Below are 19,741 nucleotides of genomic sequence, written 5' to 3'. Positions count from 1 at the left end.
TGAACCGTGTTTTCAGAAATAATTGCAACATTTTAGCATTTTAGATGGATATACTGGCTGTTTAGTAGATTTTGTATGTAGTTTTGTTATTTCATATATTTATTTATGTTTGACAGAAAAAGTGTGAAGATTTTTACAACCATGTAGGTATTTTTTTTTTCACATGGAAAGTGCCACAAAAAGTCATTGTTCCATCACATTCCTAAAAAGTAAATATTAATAATAATAATAATAATCAGTCAAATAATTTTTTTTTCACACGAATCTCTGGGTTCTTCCAGATGCTGGCTTATACAAGTGAGATCTTCCAGTAACCACTTTAATGTTTACAGAGTTTACAATAACCCTTTGTTAAAAATGTGAGTTCCTCAAGGAACCTCCAGAGCACTTTGAGGTCTCCATGTAATGAAAGGAACTCCAGAACCTCAGAACTGGAAACAAAGTGCTTCAAAGATCGCATGAGTTCTTGCACGAACTGCAAAGAGTGTAATCGTTCCTCCAGGAACCGTATTACGAGTAAAAGAGCTTTGAGACACTTAAGATACATTTTAAGGTTCCTGGAGTACTCAAAAGGATACCTGAGGCACCTTTATTTTTTACAATGGCAGCATCAATCATAGCCTCTATGAACCGTCAGGAGGACTACTTTTATTGTTCTTTGTAAGTTTGCACCCATTTGATATTTAAAAAGGTAATGCCAATCACAGTTTTTTATTGTATTTACTTATTTATTTATTTTGCCGGGAAAGCTTCAGGACCAGACATGCAGTAGCGTTCGAACGCTTTTTTTTTATTGTTTACGTATTTGAAATGGGCTATAGCAAACAATAACAAACAATTACACTGCAGGGAGTTGAACCCCATCCTGGTGGTTAGTCAGGAGTACCAATACCAGTGCATTTTTGTTTTTTGTTATTATTAGCCTATATTGAAAAATAAATATTGTATGAAGAATATTATGGTATTTGTGAAGTATTATAAATGTACTATATATGTCTGTTTCTAATTAAATTAGTAATATACTGTCATTAATTATGCACACTCACAATACACTGAGCAGAACAGTGAAATCGTGTAAATCTGATAATGGCTTAACAAGGATCCAGAAAAAAGAGATAAGCTCTATCATCGTGGTCCTTGTCTCATTCACCGTAAAATCAGATCTGTTCACAACCAAATCAAGTCTTTTTAAGAAAATGTATTGTTTTTTCTTGTTGTTGTTAATATGTGTTTAAAAGCAAATATAATGTTTGCTTTGATGTTGTTGATTTAAAATGCTTAGAGAGCATTAACTTACATTTGAAAAAAATCTAATTATATGTAAATGTTATGGGTTTAAAAACAGGTTCAAAATATAAATAAAGTAAGTAATAATTGTATATAATGACTTTTGAGGGAGTATATAGGGAGAAAAAAAAACTTTCAATGCCATAACACCATCATTAATTATGCACACTCACAATACACTGAGCAGAACAGTGAAATTGTGTAAATCTGATAATGGCTTAACAAGAATCCAGAAAAAAAGAGATAAGCTCTCTCATCGTGGTCCTTGTCTTGTTCACCATATAATCAGATCTGTACATAACCAAATCAGGTTGATTTTATTTTATGTGTTTAAAAGAAAATGTGTTGTTTCTTTCTTGTTGTTGTTAATAGTGTTAAAAGCAAATATAATGTTTACTTTGAAGTTGTTGATTTTAAATGCTTAGAGAGCATTAATTTATTTGTGAAGAAATCAAAGTATATGGAAATGTTATAGGTTTAAAAAGCAGGTTTAAAATATAGATAAAATAGTTGCATATAATGACTTTAGAGGGAGTATATTAGGGATAAAAAAACTTTCAATGCCATAACACCATCATTAATTATGCACACTCACAATACACTGAGCAGAACAGTGAAATTGTGTAAATCTGATAATGGCTTAACAAGAATCCAGAAAAAAAGAGATAAGCTCTCTCATCGTGGTCCTTGTCTTGTTCACCATAAAATCAGATGTGTACATAACCAAATTAGGTTATGAAAAAATCTTTCTGTAAAGATGTAAATGTGTTAGCCTTGAAGTGAACAGAGAACTCCCTCATGTGTGCTAAAGTACACTGGTACAACATTGGTGTTTATTGAACACTCTTTGAAGTTCTTCACGTATACATGGTCTATTAAGGTGCCTTTTTCAGTTGTTGGCTTTTTAACAAGTTGAATAAAACCCTTATCTGACATGAAAGAGCACAGAGATTTTGATTTCAATGCGTCATTATTAAAGTCTCCTATAAGTATATTTTTATTGCATACTGAAGACATTAAATTGATCAGTTTGCTCAAATTTTCTTTGAAAATTGACAAAGGATATGTTTGGGGTCTATAAACAACAGCGAGTAATATGTCATTTTTAGTAAAATGTGTCACCAAGCACTCCAAGTTAAGATTAGGGAATGTTATAGTAGTGTTTTCCACATCACATGCTGTATATAATCCAACTCCACCATGTTGTTGGGTTTTTAGATCATTAAAAGGAGGGCAATTGCTTGTGTATGACACAGAGCGAGAAAGTCCCTCAAAGTTGTAATTGTTTAAGTGCACCATATCTGATTGATAGCATTCAGGCAACCATGTTTCAGTTAAACCAATGCACATGGGCTGCAGCTCTTGAGTACAAATCATCAAGTCTTGTTTATGACACCGTAAACTCTGTACATTTAGCAAAAACACCGAAAAATTACTTTTGTGGTCTGTCAAAACGAAATCATCATGTGTCATAAAACAGGGCATTTCATTAAGAGCCTCAAAGACTTTTTCATTACAATAAATACTTTTTTCACTAAAATCTTTTATTGTCAAACCAGGCAAACTTCTTACACGACTCAGTGCTACATAAGCCTGTCCAGCAGCAAAAACTTTTTTTAAGCTAACAACTGCACTATCAACAGTTAAACCTTGTACCTTATGAACTGTGCATGCCCAAGCCAACTTTAAAGGAAACTGTCGACGAAGACCTCCTTTACTACAAACATTTTCCTCCTCTGCATATATTGGTGTAGATTGTAATGATCTTGTTGGCTCAGACATACAGTGTTTACGTCTTTGTAATCCTACATTATTATCATCAAAACAGATGTAGATGACTTCAGGTAACTTCTTTTTATCAGAACGTGCAATGTGTGTAACAGTTCCACAAACACCATTAACCAATCCATCATTAATATCTATATTTTTTATGAGCATAACACGTGCATTTATGCCTAATAGCAATGTTGGAGACAAGCACGTATTGTAAACTTTTACGTGATGACCATCAAGTAATTCTGTTTTTCCAGTCTTTTTACTACGCGCATAATCTTCAGACTCTATAGTTTCAATCTCTTCACAGGTTTTAATTAACATCTCTAGGTTGTGCTCATGGACTTCATCATTTGTGGAAAAAATATGTAAAGAATCATTATTTTCTTCACCATTGTCACAGTTTGATAATATTTCTAAATCTTCATTTCTCAGTTGAGTTTTCCTATTTCGTTTTCTTAATCGATTTAACAATTCTGCAAATGTGGGGTCCTGCTGTCTAACAATTTGTGTTAATTCAACAATACTAAAATAATTTATCCATAAGTCGAGTCCAGGTACATCTACAAAGAGAGGTTTACCTTTCACGGGAGCCAATTGGAAAAAGTCACCTACAGCGATTACAGTAACATTACCAAAAATACCAAGATCTCCGGTTTGTTTAATTTGTCTTAATCTTCCATGAATATATGCTAAAAGTTTATGATCTACCATTGAGATTTCGTCTATAATTAAAATCTGAAGGCCATGGAATTTTGCACGCAAAGAATTTAACTTCTCTTCACCCAAAGGTGCGTATGGCAACTTCATATTTGTGCCGATACAGAAAGTTTGATGGATTGTAGATGCCTGGAGTTGGAAGGCTGCAATTCCCGTTGGAGCAGTTAAAAGAACACAAATATCATCTGGGTTCAAAGCAATTTGTGACAATAATCTTGTTGCTTCATATTTTATGGCTTTTATTAAATGGCTTTTTCCTGTGCCTGCTCCGCCAGTAATAAAAATATGAAATGGTTTTGGGTTTTCTCCTCTAATTTTATCTAGACACCACTGTCTAATTTTATTGAAAATTGCCATCTGGGTTTTGTTTAAAGAACGAATTAAACTCAAACCATCTACATTACTCAGAGTATTTTTTTTCTCTAACTGAGGAAGCTGTTCACTACTGAAGGCTAAATCTGGAATACAACTTTCAGTTTCGTTTATGTGTTTGAGAGATTCATGTCTTAATTGCGCACATTCAAAATGCTCTAATCGTTGTTCAGGACAGAGCAAACACCATGCATTTTCTAATATGCCATCATTATCTACAGCTGTTTGTGCAGTATCCAGCATATCTGCATCTTTTTCAAAAAGTGCTCTATTTGCATCTACTACAGTGTGCACTAAATGTACAGATCCATTGCTTAAACAAACTTCACCTTCCCTGTAAAACTGTTCAAAATGATTAAAGCCCTCTGGTTTTAACTGACTATCTACACGATAGGGAAGAAACAATTGTAATAAACTTTGATAAAATTTTTCAGGAGTCTTTGTCACTGAGAATCGAGCAAAACGCACAATAGCTGGTTGAGTACGTGTTCTTTTTACAATGAAGCCTAAATTGTTTTTTAACTTTATTTTATTAGCAGAAGATGTACCTTGGTATACAATGCGATACTCAGATGCAAATGTAGCTAAACACATATCATCAAAAGCAGTCTGATTTGGTCTATTCTTGTAACGATCCACAAAACTTGTCATCCATATTTCTTCGCTTTTCAAATGTTCAGACTCCAATTTGTTTTGAATAACACTTAATGGTAAACTCATACGAACGGTATCGTCACCTGTGGGAATAAACTGAACATGTCTTGAGCACTCCTTTAAATGCATATTTGTTAATCTGTACACAGCTTCTTGCGCACTAACTTCACGATTGTGCAAATACACACTGCCTAATTTCCTCAAAGCTTGCCTTGCATCCGTATTTCCTTGAGTTGATGCTTCCCGCTGTGTATTGGCTAACAACAAACCCATTTCTCTTTCCGATTTTGAAATGTAAGAAATTATATAAACAATGCAGGCATAAGCATCAGTTACATATTGAATATCCATATTAGCATTCCAGCACTGAAGGGCAAACTTGTTATACTGATTAACCCAAACTTCATTTAACTGTCGTTTTAAAACAATGTGTGTGTTATTATGTATGCACTTATATGCCATTTCAAATAAATCCTGATTTATACCTACACTGCCAAACAATTCTTCCAAAGAGTTTATGTTCTGATCTAAAACAGCTTTCTTCACTGTAGCCATTATATCATGAGCATATTTTACATTTATTTTGTCGTTAATATCAGGATTTGTACAATCATTTAGTTTTTCACTGTTGTTATTTTGAGAACTATCACATGAAACATCTTCGTTGGACACATCTTTCTCTGGCACATCTTCAACTTTTCTACGACATATAAATGTTCGCAACGATGGAGGTTTTGGAAAATTGAAACGACAAACTGTGTTTTTCTTTTTACAACTTTTAGAATGGTGTTTACTATGAAGTTGCACAGATGTAACAATGCTATGTAGCTCTTCATTTTCAGTTGGCACCTCACATGAAACATATCTGTCTATAAATTCAACTACTTCTTCATCAGATTGTTTATCTATTTGTGGAGCGTTTTTTATCCAGAACAAACAATGAACATGAGGTGAACCTCGCTGTTGAAATTCAACCCTATAGAAATAATCAACAATTTCCCCTATAGGTTGAAGAGGTGACATAAGGACCTCTTTAAGAAAGCAATGCCACCTAAAATCAAACATACGTGCTGCAGTGACAGGATTATTACGCAAAATCGCACATCTTTCAGCCCATTCTAACTGATCTGATGTTTCTGCTCTACCTTCTTGTTTTAAAATGCTTGACATTAAATTTGTCCATTTCATGTCAGCAGATGAAAATGAACAAAACCATGTGGGAATGCCCAGCTGTCGAACCATTGCAAACAAATCTTTTTGTACACCTTGCCAAAATGCAGGGGTGCCTCTTATTGGCTTTAAAAACCTATAGCCTTCATCAAAATTAAGTATTTTCTTCAAAGAGTCTGTGTCTTTAAACATGTCATTCGATATGGACTTATGACATCCTTGGCCTTTTCTTAGAGCTATGGAGACATTAGATAAAACCTGTTGTACCTCTGATAAATATTGTGCAAAAAAAATGTATTCAGTATTTTGTGCAAATCTTCCATCTGCATGCAATATTCTATTGTTAAAATATCTTGATAGTGTTAATCTCTTTGCCCTTTTGTCATGATATGTTGGACAACCGTTAGGAAATAAAACAGGAAAACATTTTGCCTCATTAGTTTCATCTGTCAGCAGTTTTACAGGATTATTTCCTTCAGCAGGTGCAACGCACAAGATATTGTCAACATATTGATCAAGTACTTCTTGCCCAATGTCAACTGGTTGTAAGCATGTGTCCATAAAAACACAGTGCTGTTGTCTGTCATGTAACTCCTCATCATCATTTGCATTTTCCACAGTCTCCTCTATGCTACTATCATCATTTTCTGCAATATCTTGCCTATAAAATTCATTTAACCAATCTTCATTAAACATTACGTCTGCATAATACTTGTTATGTTTTTTTAAGTAACACAATGCAAGTTTAATATTATTTGCATCAACATACTGATATTTATAATGACCTTTATATGTTAATTTGCGTTTTAATTTGATGCACACTAATGAATTGTCAGTATTTGTTCTGGGCAAAACATTTGTTGTGTGTCTAAGATTAGCCAAACAACATGTCACAGGACCATGTACTCCATTTTGACCACCTTTCGGCAATGCCAACATCTTCATAAATGGTATATGCAATGCTATTAAATGTTGTTCCAAACTATTGAGAGAACACAACTCTTCTGGTATAGGTTGTAGTTCTAGATTGTTAATGGCACTTTCTGCTGGCATTTCACCCTTTTTCAATTTAGAGTGACAAGTAAAGCAAATCCAAAGCTGACCTTTACTTGATTTCGTCAATTTACAAGGCAGAACACATTCATTGTTGCACTTGTGTAAAAACACATCAGTAATACATTTCTGAGCTAATAACATTGTGCTTGAATTTTGATTGTAATGATCTCTTTGACAACATAACACTTGTTGCCTAAATAACAATCTGTGACAAACACAACAAACAAAGTCTAGATCTGAATCAACCTTTTGTGTAAAGTTGTTTTTGACAAAATCGAACAACTGTTGTGTTTGTTTTATGTGCTCTTTCTTTGTTTTGTTATATTTTTTTATAATTTCTTTATGTACTGGATTATTTGCATACTTTACCTTACTTCTTTCCTTTACTTTATACCTATATTTTTCATTAGTCCAATATCTCAACCTGCTGTACTCTTTCAGTTTCTGTTTATGTTGCACATTGCGACTATATTTTAATTTGTTGTAGTCTTTCAGTTTATTCTTATGTTCCAGATCTTCACGATACTTTATTCTGCTGTACTCGTTTAGTTTATGCTTATGTTGCCGATCTTCACGATACTTTATTTTGCTGTATTCTTTTAGTTTATGCTTATGTTTCCGATCTTCACGATACTTTAATTTGCTGTATTCTTTTAGTTTATGCTTGTGTTGCAGATCTCCACGATACTTTAATTTGCTGTATTCTTTTAGTTTATGTTTATGTTGCAAGTTGTTACGATACTTCGTTCTGTTGTATTCCTTTAGTTTATGTTTGTGTTGTTCATTACGATATTTCAGTTTACTTGCTTGTTTTACTGATTTATTATATGACACCTCACTATGATACCTAGTCCTACTCACAGCTTTTGCATGTTGCTGAAACTCCATGTTCTTATGATATTTACATTTCTTGTATTCCTTCATTTTGCTTTTGAATCTTTTTAGTGAATAATATTTTTTAAGGTGGCTGCTAGTATTAACAAATACATCTTTATTTGAATTTTCACCAACAGAATCTAGTATGTCCAGTGTCTTGTGTCCTCCACTCTGTGCCTTTACACTTTGTCTTGTTCGTGTATGTTTATCATCAATATTCTTTTTATTGTGACACAACTCATAACAGTTATGAGATTCAAATTGTCTTACACAAACAACAACTTCATAATGATTTTCATTGGAGTGTTGCAAGTATATGCCTTGGTTGCACATCTTTTCATGCAAACAACTAAACTTCAACCATTTTCCAAGGTGAAATGTAAAAATGTCAACCCCTAAATAGTTTGCTGTGGATTGAATTTCAACCTCAGTGGCCCATGTTCCCACGTACTTCATTTTTGAAGAAGATAAATAATCTTCCATAGATGTGTATTGAGATCTTAAGAGATTCTTGTATTCAACGCTGTGCAACTGCATATGTTTCACAATTGCAAGTCTAAGTGTTCTGTGAGCTTTTTGTGTACCACATATCACTTGTGCCACTGCCCGGAAAAAACAATTCCCATCTTCAAGAATTCTTTCTGTTTCACAAGGAGAGCCCATTGGTCCACTGTCTGATGGCAAAGGTAGATTTTCACCCTGGAACTCTACATGTACTTTACTACACAAGTTTTGTTTTGTTTCAGAACACAAGGGACTGAAATAATACACTGTGTTAGCTTTATCTCCTAAGCAAATGACATCTGCATTTGAACTGCATTCAGAAATTGATTCAATTATCTCTCTGTTTTCTTTAAAATTGTATTTCCGTTTCTTAACATCCTTACATTCTGTCATTTCTTCTGAACTTAAAGGCAAAGTTTGAATTTTTCTCTTCTTACCAACACAATACCTTGTTTCAGTCTTATCACTTGAGATTTCTGCTTGACTGTGACATGTGTTACTGATTTTAATTTGGTGTACACAAACACCAGTTATTTCAAAAAACTTTTCATGTCCGCGCATACATGCAGCTAAATTTTCAATGTGCCTCAAAACACTGGCCAAAGTTTTGTGATATACAGCTACACTGAAGCCATTACCATCAATCATTCCAGAACTGCTACGTGCATGAGAATCGACAACGGCAAATTGTGTATTCTGTTTAATAATGGCACAAGTATTACCATTCAGGTTAAAAAAACATGTGTCATATTTGTCAAGTATAATTTGCAAACCATCAGCTAATGTCACCCATGCACCAGATCTAAGAAATTCTCCATCAACAACATCTACACATCCAGAAACGCATCTGCCATATTCAAATTTGAAGGCATTTGTATTGAACACGTATTCTTGAGGAAGATCTGGAATACATAGGAACTTATCGTCAGTTGGATCAGTGATTGAACCACTTTGATGCAAATCTGAATACAAGCTATCACCAAGATTTACCACGTTGTCTAAATCACAGGTTTCCCATGAGAACACACTTTGTACGTTGTGCATTGCCATAGCAGCCAAACTAACAGCAACACACTGTCTTCCTGCCCACTTGAACTTAAAGTCTCCTTGATGAAATGATCCACAAACACTTTTCCTTTCATTTGATGGAAACACCGTACTTTCGTCAATGTTCTTTGCAGGGCATGAATTAGTTTCTACCTTGACATTGCTGTTACATGCAGACATTTCTGATTCGTTAACCTGTACCTTCACACCACATATATTCAGGGTATCTGCATTCAAACTCACCATAAGAGCATCTATGTGCAAAATCAGATCTTGCCAATTAGTGTTAAAAACCACAACTGATGTACCTATGTCTGATCCCAGACCAGATGCGTTACGAACATTACAGTCTACAACGACATAATAATCATTGTGCTTCATGATCGCGCAGATCTCTCCGTTTATGGTTAACAGGCAAGATTCATTACTAAAGAAAATTTCCTGTACTATTTCATACAGCTCAATCTTTTTTACATCCGGTCTCTGTTCTACTGATACTTCGCATATTTTGTTAAAAACAGTGTGTTGACCACTGATCCAATGAGAAAAGTGGAAATCTCCATAACCTTCCTGCATTTTCTGACATAAAGATCCATCACTAAATAATTTTGTTCCCTCGCTATGAATGTCTTTAAGAACTGATTTCTTCCAGCTACACACATTTTGCATTTTATGCTTTACAATTGAAGCAACACTGGAAGCTGCTCCTATAAACTCATTTTTCATGTCTGTCGATCGTATTCTGACCTCATTAGCCGCAATAATGCCAGACACATCTGTACACATACAATTCTCCTGTGTTTCATAAACTTCACTCTGTGCTTTGACACTTTGTCTTGTGCGTGTGCGTATACCAACATTGTCCTTTTTATTGTGACACAACTCATAACAGTTATGAGATTCAAATTGTCTTACACAAACAACAACTTCATAATGATTTTCATTGGAGTGTTGCAAGTATATGCCTTGGTTGCACATCTTTTCATGCAAACAACTAAACTTCAACCATTTTCCAAGGTGAAATGTAAAAATGTCAACCCCTAAATAGTTTGCTGTGGATTGAATTTCAACCTCAGTGGCCCATGTTCCCACGTACTTCATTTTTGAAGAAGATAAATAATCTTCCATAGATGTGTATTGAGATCTTAAGAGATTCTTGTATTCAACGCTGTGCAACTGCATATGTTTCACAATTGCAAGTCTAAGTGTTCTGTGAGCTTTTTGTGTACCACATATCACTTGTGCCACTGCCCGGAAAAAACAATTCCCATCTTCAAGAATTCTTTCTGTTTCACAAGGAGAGCCCATTGGTCCACTGTCTGATGGCAAAGGTAGATTTTCACCCTGGAACTCTACATGTACTTTACTACACAAGTTTTGTTTTGTTTCAGAACACAAGGGACTGAAATAATACACTGTGTTAGCTTTATCTCCTAAGCAAATGACATCTGCATTTGAACTGCATTCAGAAATTGATTCAATTATCTCTCTGTTTTCTTTTAAATTGTATTTCCGTTTCTTAACATCCTTACATTCTGTCATTTCTTCTGAACTTAAAGGCAAAGTTTGAATTTTTCTCTTCTTACCAACACAATACCTTGTTTCAGTCTTATCAGTTGAGATTTCTGCTTGACTGTGACATGCGTTACTGATTTTAATTTGGTGTACACAAACACCAGTTATTTCAAAAAACTTTTCATGTCCGCGCATACATGCAGCTAAATTTTCAATGTGCCTCAAAACACTGGCCAAAGTTTTGTGATATACAGCTACACTGAAGCCATTACCATCAATCATTCCAGAACTGCTACGTGCATGAGAATCGACAACGGCAAATTGTGTATTCTGTTTAATAATGGCACAAGTATTACCATTCAGGTTAAAAAAACATGTGTCATATTTGTCAAGTATAATTTGCAAACCATCAGCTAATGTCACCCATGCACCAGATCTAAGAAATTCTCCATCAACAACATCTACACATCCAGAAACGCATCTGCCATATTCAAATTTGAAGGCATTTGTATTGAACACGTATTCTTGAGGAAGATCTGGAATACATAGGAACTTATCGTCAGTTGGATCAGTGATTGAACCACTTTGATGCAAATCTGAATACAAGCTATCACCAAGATTTACCACGTTGTCTAAATCACAGGTTTCCCATGAGAACACACTTTGTACGTTGTGCATTGCCATAGCAGCCAAACTAACAGCAACACACTGTCTTCCTGCCCACTTGAACTTAAAGTCTCCTTGATGAAATGATCCACAAACACTTTTCCTTTCATTTGATGGAAACACCGTACTTTCGTCAATGTTCTTTGCAGGGCATGAATTAGTTTCTACCTTGACATTGCTGTTACATGCAGACATTTCTGATTCGTTAACCTGTACCTTCACACCACATATATTCAGGGTATCTGCATTCAAACTCACCATAAGAGCATCTATGTGCAAAATCAGATCTTGCCAATTAGTGTTAAAAACCACAACTGATGTACCTATGTCTGATCCCAGACCAGATGCGTTACGAACATTACAGTCTACAACGACATAATAATCATTGTGCTTCATGATCGCGCAGATCTCTCCGTTTATGGTTAACAGGCAAGATTCATTACTAAAGAAAATTTCCTGTACTATTTCATACAGCTCAATCTTTTTTACATCCGGTCTCTGTTCTACTGATACTTCGCATATTTTGTTAAAAACAGTGTGTTGACCACTGATCCAATGAGAAAAGTGGAAATCTCCATAACCTTCCTGCATTTTCTGACATAAAGATCCATCACTAAATAATTTTGTTCCCTCGCTATGAATGTCTTTAAGAACTGATTTCTTCCAGCTACACACATTTTGCATTTTATGCTTTACAATTGAAGCAACACTGGAAGCTGCTCCTATAAACTCATTTTTTACTTCTGTTGACCGCAATCGAACCTCATTGGCCGCAACAATCCCGGACACCTCAGTGCACATACAAGCATCAGAAGGAGAAATTTCAGCCTTACTTTTGTTGAGTGATTGCGTGCGGCGCATTCGGAATCTCTTTAGCTTAGGCATCTACAAGTAAAAAAAGCACATTGTTATTATAGTAAAAGTGACATCAAGCTAAAAATGTACTGTAAAAGATAAACAATATATTGCTACACACATAACAACACCAAAATAAGCTACGTTTGAATCAAAATTAAGTACAGCAATTCTTCCGATTGTTTCTGACTAATCTCTGACTATCTTTCCATTTGGAAAAAATTAGATTACTCAGATTAGTCAGAAATTAGATTACTTAGCAATTACCCCCAATTCAAAGCTAAGATAGAATGTTTTAAGTATGATAATATATCATACTTAAAACATTTGACCATTACACACTTTTAAACCTTTTCAAAAACACCATTAACAAACATTATTAATCGAGCTGTCTACAAAATGAAATAAATCATTTACTATTACCTTAAATTTTATCAAATTATGTTTTAGGATAAAAAAAAGACATACTAGCTAAGAATTAACAGTAGGCTAGAGTTTGAAAAATTACACCCAAAAAATAGATATGCAAAAATAAACAAGGACTAACAATACTGTTAACATAGTATGAACATTAAAAACTAATCAAATAACATATTAATAAATTACATTTACATTTAATCATTTAGCGGACTCTTTTGTCCAAAGGGACTTACAAATGAGGACAATGGAAGCAATCAAAAACATCAAAATAGCTAGTTGTGAAAAGTGTAAGCATATAATTTATTGAGCAAGCACTGTCATTAAACAAATGCCAACGTTTCAACTTTAATTTAAAAGACTCTGATTAACCATTACATTTAGAAACTCACTTACAGTACTATAAATTTTTCGTTGAAATGGTGTCATTAAAAAGTGGGTAGTCCCACAGGCACCCCTATTTCTCAAAACATTTATCCTCCTCCATTTGCTATTATTATTATTATTTATATTATTATTATTATTATTCATTTGTTTTATTTGACATTGACATCTTTTACTTAATAGTGAAATTTTACCTAATAATATTTCTTATGTATTTTTCTTTCTTTGCTACACAAGGAAAAAAGTAGGATGTCATTTCTCTTACAGCTATTGTATTTTACATGCAATCTACTTAAGATTCTATTAAGATGGATGAAATGTTTCATAAAGTTTAGTCATTTCCCTTATGGCTACTTGACATTTTTTTTAATTTTGCAATCTACTTGAATATTAAAATGGATGAAATGTGTTAAAGGTTGATTTTAGACTTTGTCTAATGTTTAATTGACAAAACAAAATTCAATTAAAAATGTGTTTCTTTCTTTATTTGGTTTTATTATATTAATTGTAAAGGGAAAATAGTGTAAACAAAAGTGAATGCAACATTTTGATAATTTATAGTCCAATATTAAGTTAAATTAACTTTTACATTTAGTAAGTATAGCATATTTGTTTGGTTCAATTTAATCTAATATTTCATTTATATATATACTCAATATTTTTTTTTGTTTATTTGACATAGAATTACAGTTGTGCTGTTTTATAATTTTAATTATATCTAATTAATTTTATTTCTCATTTAAAGTAATTCAGTTATTCAGATTTACAAATTTAAATTTTAGTGTAAAAATGTTTCACCAAAAAATTGTGTAAATAATATTTACACTTTTTACAGTGTAGTTAAAATACAAAATGTATCTTTTTCCTTGAATAATACTTAAACAAAACGATTAAATGTTTATGCTGAACTTTACAGTTTTATATCCTATTAATAATTCCAGTATGACTGACAAATTCTTAAACATAGTTAAATATATTTCTGTTCACTGTAAAACATTTTGAATAAAATGTTAGATAATATTTTTACACAAACGCAATATAATATATTGTTCTAAATAAAAACCAAAACAATGGTTAAAATAATGGTTAAATTGGAACTATAATTGCCATAAATTCATACAGCACAGTATCATATGACCTTACATTGAAACAACAATTTATTTGTATGGCCTTGCCTCAATCCTCAGCGAGTAATTGTAAGTTTTGAGCACAGAGAACTATATTGTGCAAGCACATTATATTATATTTTGAACAGAAATTAACAATCGCAAAAAAAAATAAAAAATAGTTTGAGCAAAGGAAAAACGATTCTGTGCTCAATTAATGTATTTGCTTGTTTGCTATTATCAATATTAACATGCAGTAATAACCCCTCTCACGCAACCCAGCAAACATTGGTCCGACGGCGACGTCGTGTGGCCGGCCAAAAATAGTCGCGGTAGGACGGCATAAATCGGTAGAAATATGTAACACAGAACACTTCCTAAAAATGCATTCAGATATGTTTGTACACGTTTATTGTTCTATGGGGTTTCATGTATAATTGTTTTTTTGACTTTTAGATACGTGTAGTTCAAAATTTACCCACGTTGTGAATCGGTTGTGAGAGGACGTCACCTAGTGACGTCATTTACACGTGCGTTACACGTCCATCATGACCCTATGTGAAATCCTTGTGGAATATGCAAAAGCTGTGCTTACACCTTGATTAATACTGCAATATTTAATTAAAGTGCACCAAGTAGTTTTTAAGAGGTTTTAAAGAGGTTGTGAATAGACGTCCACTGACGTCTTTTACACGTCTTGTCATGGTTTGTGAAAAAATGTCCAAGCAAGACTAGCAGAAAAAAAATAAATAAATAAAATATATATATATATATATATATATATATATATATACAAAGTAAATATATTCACTTTATCTTTTAAAAAAAAATTATAATCAAAAAGAGCCCAGTGTGGTTAAGTGATTGCAAAGCAATGCTGCAATTTAGTCATTATTTCAACCTGTTTTATGTATTTGTTGTTATTATTTTTACTGAGTCTATGCATACACATGTAAAACAGATATATACCCGGTCACAATTTCGGTCTGAGTTGGATGTAATTGCCAAAACGGTGCTGCCAAGATGTAGAGACACAAAACATACTAGGTGTGTTCGACATCGGCTGCGGCTGGATGCAACCGATCGGCGAGAGTAGCCGCGTGCAGGTGGGGAGGAGCTGAAAACGGAGATATGAAGCCGGACACGTTGTGGCTCCCGTAGTTTGCTGCAATTACGTCAGTCATGGCAGATCACGTGGCGATTGCTTACTTGATCGCGTTTAATGTGTGTATAAGTGGTGTTTTAGAAGGGTCTTGAATGTTGTTAAGTTGAAGTTACAGCAAGTTGTTAGCAGTTTGCTAACCACATGCAGGTGAAGTATAAACACAGCAAAATAAACTAAAGAATATGAAGAAACCAAACAAATGGAGGAACATAATGTATTATGTATCATTTGTATAGGAGCATACATTTATGACCACATTAGATTGTATGCTTTTAAGATTAACATTTTAGTTCTTAAAAATGCTCAGTTATGCTGCTGAATACTGTAAAAGGTCTGTATAAAAAAGAAAGTCATGCAAAATAAACACACACAAACTTTATATTAACAATAAAGTAAATACAGTAAAACAATATTTAATAAATATGATTTATAAGATGAAGACGACATAAAAACGTATTGAACTCCATAGTCCATATGAGAATCTGAAGCCGACTCGCAATAAACTTGAAACGCACGTCATCGGTGTCATCAGTGAATCCAGCCAATCGTGGATCAGTTGTGTCGTCATCAGAATCTGTGCAGCCGCTCTTCAGAAGCTGCGCTGGCTGAGTTCTCCGGCTACTCTCGAATCGCTCTCGTGGTACTTTGACGGCACACGTCACAGCCACGTGGCGTCAGCGCTGTATCAAGTCGGACAAAATTTCTAACCGGCATGCACTGCTTCAAGTCAGCCGACGATCGGTTTGCGCAAAACTGCATGAAGTCGAACAAGCCTACAGATATATTTCGTGATATTACAAAATCCCGCGATAGGATAGATTATCTCGCGAGATCTCGCTTTCTTCCGGAAGTTCCCTTCCGGAAGTTCCGGTACATCTAGCAGGCAACCACCACGAGGAGGAGAGGACTCTTGGAGGGAGATTTGTAGATATAAATTACATAAAATCTACTGTGGGGTAAGTACATGTTGTATTATTTGAATAACGTGCTTGAGTTTTACTTGTTTGACACGAAGGAACCGAGATAAATGATGCCCACGTTGTCAACTGAAATTCACTGAGTATGGCTAAAATTAGCTAACGTTAGAAGGCTAAAAGTTACTTATATTGATGTAATTTTTATTGGTACGCTTTAATTAATTATTCAGGGGACATCACAGCTCTCCTGTCTTATCAGAAATGTCCTGTTCACTTTCTCACAGTTACACTGTGAGTGTTTCTCAAGGGCATCACATTAAAGCATTACACCTTTTGTACAATACAAATAAAATCTAATTCTTGTTGATTACCTTTTTTTTCCTAATGTTTCATTCATCTTGGTCCAAGTTTTTTTTTTTTTTTTTTTTTTTTAGCGGTAGACCATAAAGATATTTTGAAATTAAGTGCATGTCATTTATCTCAAATGTTTTATTTTATTTATTTTATTTTTAATGTATTCTCTTCCCTCAGATGCTGTGAAGAGGTGGAGACTCTGAATGGGATGCAGCAATGACAGAACACCTGAAGCTTGCTCCGGGAAGAGATGGGGGTGGAGGTTACAAGAAATGAGCCAAACAACTGTAGTGTATTTAAGGGATATTTCACCCAAAAATGAAAATAGTCATAATTTTCTCACCCTCATGTTACGATCATAATAATTTTTCCTACAGTGGCAGTTAATGGTTTGTGAGATTTGCTTGGTTACTAACATTCTTCCAAATATCTTTGTGTTTATAAGACAACTGTGTAAGTCAATGACAAGATTAATAAAGCATTGATAAAAAGAAACCATCTTTTAACATTCTAGTAGAAAACATTCTCAGAAATGTAATATTTTAATAAATGTTGGTTCCATACCGTTTAAAATCATTTACACCACTTTGATTTCATAAATAGCAATGATTTCAAACATATTTTATGATGAGGATCTTATGTTTTATGATTTTCTTGTCACAAGAAAACAATGGCTCCTGCACGGTGTTTATGCCACATGTTCAAATATTAATAATATTCTTAATATTATATGATTAAAGTATTTTAAAATAAATGCAATTAATATTGATTTATATTATATATTAAAAACATTAATAAACCAAAACTGCAAATATAAATTTTTAACAATAATAATGCACTTTAAGATTGAGTATTTCAGCACTTTTTATTCAGTGATGCCCCTCATTAAATCATATTTCTGATGAAAAAAATGGTAGGCCTGTAAACTTATTTCAGAAATCCAAAATGGATACAAAGATAACATTGAAAAACTAATTTTTAAATATATTATCATCTTTAAGATTTTATTTGTCATTGTCCCAGTAAAGCAAACATGAAAACAATATGGTAAGAACAAAGAAAAGGTATACAGGTTTGAAACATGAGGGTGAGTAAATGAAAGAATTTTCCCTTTATATAATAATTCAGTATTTTGTAATTAGTATTTTAGTTTGGTTAACAGATGCTAAACTGTTCAAAAACAATAAAGTGTGCTAAATCAGAACATGCTTCTTTGTTTGCATATGTCCACAAATAATGTGTTATTGTTAGTGATGTACACGTGATTAAGATGTTTTATGAACGTTCATGTCTGACTGGAACAATCTTGAACTTTTGTCAAGATGTTTTAAACCTCAAGACATAATTGATTGCCTTTCACGATGTTACACAGTGGGTGTGTGATTATTTTATATGCAGGCTTATATATACATACACTTAAAATATGCAGCAACGCATTTAAAAATCCAGAAGACAACGACGTCCAGAAATCGACGCATTTAGACGTCCAGAAGACGACACATTTAGACGTCCAGGGACGTGGAGAAAAGACGTGCAGTTCACGTCTAGAAGACGTCAAAGACGTCGGTTCAACTTTCATTTTGGAACTATTTTTCAACCATGACGGGACGTCTCGGATGGACGTCTTTTCAACGGTCAAAAGACGTCCAAATGTTTGCTGGGAATTTACTCAGGTGCTCTCTCACAAACTCTCTTTCTCTCTCTCTCTCTCTCTCTCTCTCTCTCAACCTCTTAATACTGTGCGCGCTCAACTCTTGACACACGCTCTCAACTTACAACAGAGTTACAAGTGTGCCACAAAATCAGCCAATCAGAAAATTAAAGGTCAATTGTGGTTGGCTGTTGGTCTCCAGTCAAATCTAGTAGATCAAAATCGGGTGTGTCTTGTAATTTAACTTAACTGACAACAGCACATTTCACCCTCATATGCAGTAAAAATCAAATGATTTCTTGTAGATTTTTTTTCTTCTTGAAAATAGCCTTACTAACTTATTTGTAATGCTTATTTATATTTTATAATCTATTGCATTTTTTCACAGTTACAAACGCGGATACAACATTCCTGCAGTCTGCTACAAAATGGCCTACAAATTACTATTACAAGTAGAGCACATCATAATTTATCATAATAAATATTTTTTAAAGCTAACGCAGTCATTGAACAAATGCAAGCGTTTAAACAATGCTTAATTTGCACGACTATAACTAACCATTACATTCATAAACTCAGATACATTGTGTATAATTTCAGTAAAGCACAACACTGTAACTATGTACTGCAATGCACACTTTACCTTTACCTTTCAAATTCACATTTATTTTGTTGGTGCCACTGTTATATATTTAGTTTAATGGTAGAAAGTTTTTTTTTACTATTATTGAAATTGTTATAGTGGTTATTTTGTCAAATTATATTCACTCAACCGTTTTCCAAAACTTTTTGATTACAATTTTTCGAATATGCCTTTAAAAAAAAATCAGTTTCCCACTTACCCTGCTGAAAACTGTTGAAACGTCCCAGGTAGTTGCAGTAGCAGAAACAATAGTCCTCTTGTCTCAGAGTACCTTCTTTCTATTTGAGAAAGATAACCTACGAAACACTGCACCGCAAAACTGCTGAAACCTGCTTTATACCTGCAGCATGACGTCATCAAAAAGTGGGTAGTCCCGCACACGCCCTAATTTCTCAAAATATCTCATCCTCCTTCTACTATTATGTATCATGTACATTATTATTATTATTATTTATTGTATTTATTGTATCGAAATTTTACCTAACAATATTGGTTATGTATTTATTTATCTTTGATCCCTTTTTAATGTTTTTCCCTTTTGCTTCTTTTCTGTAAACAAACAAACAAATAAATAAAATGAGTACACCTACTAGATGTTACATGTTAGCA

The 19,741-nt window shown here is 33.7% G+C and overlaps 1 long non-coding RNA gene across 1 annotated transcript; it reads left to right on the top strand.

Moving 5' to 3' along the window:
- The first annotated feature begins 16,342 nt into the window (after positions 1-16,342).
- LOC128018036 (uncharacterized) lies at positions 16,343-18,042 on the top strand. Its single transcript, XR_008184698.1, has 2 exons — positions 16,343-16,523; positions 17,016-18,042. It is a non-coding gene; the product is annotated as an uncharacterized LOC128018036 (long non-coding RNA).
- Positions 18,043-19,741: the final 1,699 nt, after the last annotated feature.

Source organism: Carassius gibelio, chromosome A8, assembly GCF_023724105.1.
Source record: "Carassius gibelio isolate Cgi1373 ecotype wild population from Czech Republic chromosome A8, carGib1.2-hapl.c, whole genome shotgun sequence".
Taxonomy (NCBI): domain Eukaryota; kingdom Metazoa; phylum Chordata; class Actinopteri; order Cypriniformes; family Cyprinidae; genus Carassius; species Carassius gibelio.
The sequence above is the reverse complement of the archived record's forward strand: the minus strand, read 5'-3'. Positions and strand labels throughout refer to the sequence as shown.